The 2,500-nt window shown below is 57.6% G+C and overlaps 1 non-coding gene across 1 annotated transcript in view; it reads left to right on the top strand.

Annotated features, from left to right (window-relative positions):
- The first annotated feature begins 800 nt into the window (after positions 1–800).
- The window catches only part of LOC138944192 (large subunit ribosomal RNA), a 4,172-nt gene continuing 2,472 nt past the window's right edge, over positions 801–2,500 (top strand). The window contains exon 1 of the ribosomal RNA XR_011448671.1: positions 801–2,500. This exon is cut by the window's right edge and continues 2,472 nt beyond it. This is a non-coding gene — a ribosomal RNA (large subunit ribosomal RNA).

Here is a 2,500-nt window from a genome sequence, read left to right as displayed (position 1 = left end):
TGAAATAACACCGAGGAAAAGGAAGAGTGAGAGCAGCGTACGCACACACGCAGTAAGTAAAGATAGGGAGCCTGCGCGCGCGCGCCCGGAAACTGTCGAAGGAGAGAGGGAGTAGAAGACACGCGCACACACGTTGCGTTATCCCTCTCGCGGTCTCCCGGTGCGCCAGCGCGCGCTCGCGCCTCTTACGCGCGAGTCTTGGTGCGCGCCACCTTCCGCGCAAACGGTAGGAGAGAACCGCGGCGCGTCGTCGCCCGGCGGTACGCGGAGAGAAAAGAGCGAGAGAGCCCTCCTTAACGCGGGTGAATCGCGAGCCGACCGCTTGTCCGAGTCCACGAAATTCTCGAAAACGAATATAGGGGACCGGCACGCGTCGTCGTGTACTCGTCGAATCCGATTCGCCCCGTCGTATCCCATATCCGTGCATAACACACGATATGCGGAGAGAAAATTTGAAGGATGTGGGTGATAGAGATGTACGTGTACGCGCACACTCGCTCGCAATGTATCTCGCGTCCCCGGCGATCGAAGATGACGCGATCCGCGCCGATCTTATTCGTTGTTTGCAAGCAGACAACTCGAACGAGATTCGATCGGCTTACATTTCCTCCTATTAGCGGCTGCGAGCCGCGCGTGGAAGAATCGTTGTCACAAACAACACGTCTCCTCGCCACTCCTCCGAGTACAATGCGAAGCCGCTGTGCCGGCGCTGCCGCTCTCCCGACGCTCGCTCTCTAAGTGAGAAAAGAGCCGGCGGAGGAGGCGGCGCGGCCACGGTTATCGAAAACTAAACTCTTTGACGACCTCAGAGCAGGCGAGATTACCCGCTGAATTTAAGCATATTATTAAGCGGAGGAAAAGAAACTAACTAGGATTTCCTTAGTAGCGGCGAGCGAACAGGAAAGAGCCCAGCACCGAATCCCGCGGTTCCGCCGCAGGGAAATGTGGTGTTTGGGAGGATCCGCTTATCCCGAGGTGTCGCGTCGCGTCCAAGTCCATCTTGAATGGGGCCACTTACCCGTAGAGGGTGCCAGGCCCGTAGCGACCGGTGCGCGTCTCGGGAGGATCTCTCCTTAGAGTCGGGTTGCTTGAGAGTGCAGCTCTAAGTGGGTGGTAAACTCCATCTAAGGCTAAATACGACCACGAGACCGATAGCGAACAAGTACCGTGAGGGAAAGTTGAAAAGAACTTTGAAGAGAGAGTTCAAGAGTACGTGAAACCGTTCAGGGGTAAACCTAAGAAACCCAAAAGATCGAACGGGGAGATTCATCGTCAGCGGCGCTGGCTTCGCGTCGGTGGGCGATGTCCCGCGGAGTCCTCGCGGCTCTCGCGCGGGCACGCTACCGTGCGTCGATGTCCGGCGCTCGTCGTCGTGCACTTCTCCCCAAGTAGAACGTCGCGACCCGCTGGGTGTCGGTCTACGGTCCGGGTGCGGTGACTGTCGCGTCGCCGGTAAAACGGCACGCGACAAACCCCCGGTCGCCCGGCCGGCTGCTCGGCGGTACGCGCAAGGTATCAGGCCGCACTATTTACGGTGCGTCGAGGCCGTCGCAAGCGCGCGCCACGGTACTCGGAGGTTACGGACTTTGCGCCGTCCCCGGTCCTGGCCCGCTGTTGGTTGAAGTACGGTTCACCTTCGACAGGCCTGTCGAACGTCCCTCTTATTCCCTTGTGGGAATCGAGGGGGATCTATACCGGTCGGCGACGCTACTGCTTTGGGTACTCTTAGGACCCGTCTTGAAACACGGACCAAGGAGTCTAACATGTACGCGAGTCATTGGGACTTGTCGCGAGACCTAAAGGCGTAATGAAAGTGAAGATCGACCCTGGCCGTCGATCGAGGGAGGATGGGCCGCGTCGCGATGCGGCCTCGCACTCCCTGGGCGTCTCGTTCTCATCGCGAGAAGAGGCGCACCCAGAGCGTACACGTTGGGACCCGAAAGATGGTGAACTATGCCTGGTCAGGACGAAGTCAGGGGAAACCCTGATGGAGGTCCGTAGCGATTCTGACGTGCAAATCGATCGTCGGAACTGGGTATAGGGGCGAAAGACTAATCGAACCATCTAGTAGCTGGTTCCCTCCGAAGTTTCCCTCAGGATAGCTGGCACTCGACCGTTCCCCACGGAACGCGAACGAGTCTCATCTGGTAAAGCGAATGATTAGAGGCCTTGGGGCCGAAACGACCTCAACCTATTCTCAAACTTTAAATGGGTGAGATCTCTGGCTTTCTTGAATTATGAAGCCACGAGCATCTCGGATCAGAGTGCCAAGTGGGCCATTTTTGGTAAGCAGAACTGGCGCTGTGGGATGAACCAAACGCAGAGTTAAGGCGCCCAACTCGACGCTCATGGGACACCATGAAAGGCGTTGGTTGCTTAAGACAGCAGGACGGTGGCCATGGAAGTCGGAATCCGCTAAGGAGTGTGTAACAACTCACCTGCCGAAGCAACTAGCCCTGAAAATGGATGGCGCTGAAGCGTCGAGCCTATACTCTGCCGT

The sequence above is a fragment of the Polyergus mexicanus genome, unplaced genomic scaffold (assembly GCF_030449975.1).
Source record: "Polyergus mexicanus isolate NDT 795.1 unplaced genomic scaffold, iyPolMexi1.0 SCAF_112, whole genome shotgun sequence".
NCBI lineage: Eukaryota > Metazoa > Arthropoda > Insecta > Hymenoptera > Formicidae > Polyergus > Polyergus mexicanus.
This window is presented reverse-complemented; position numbering and strand designations above follow the sequence as displayed.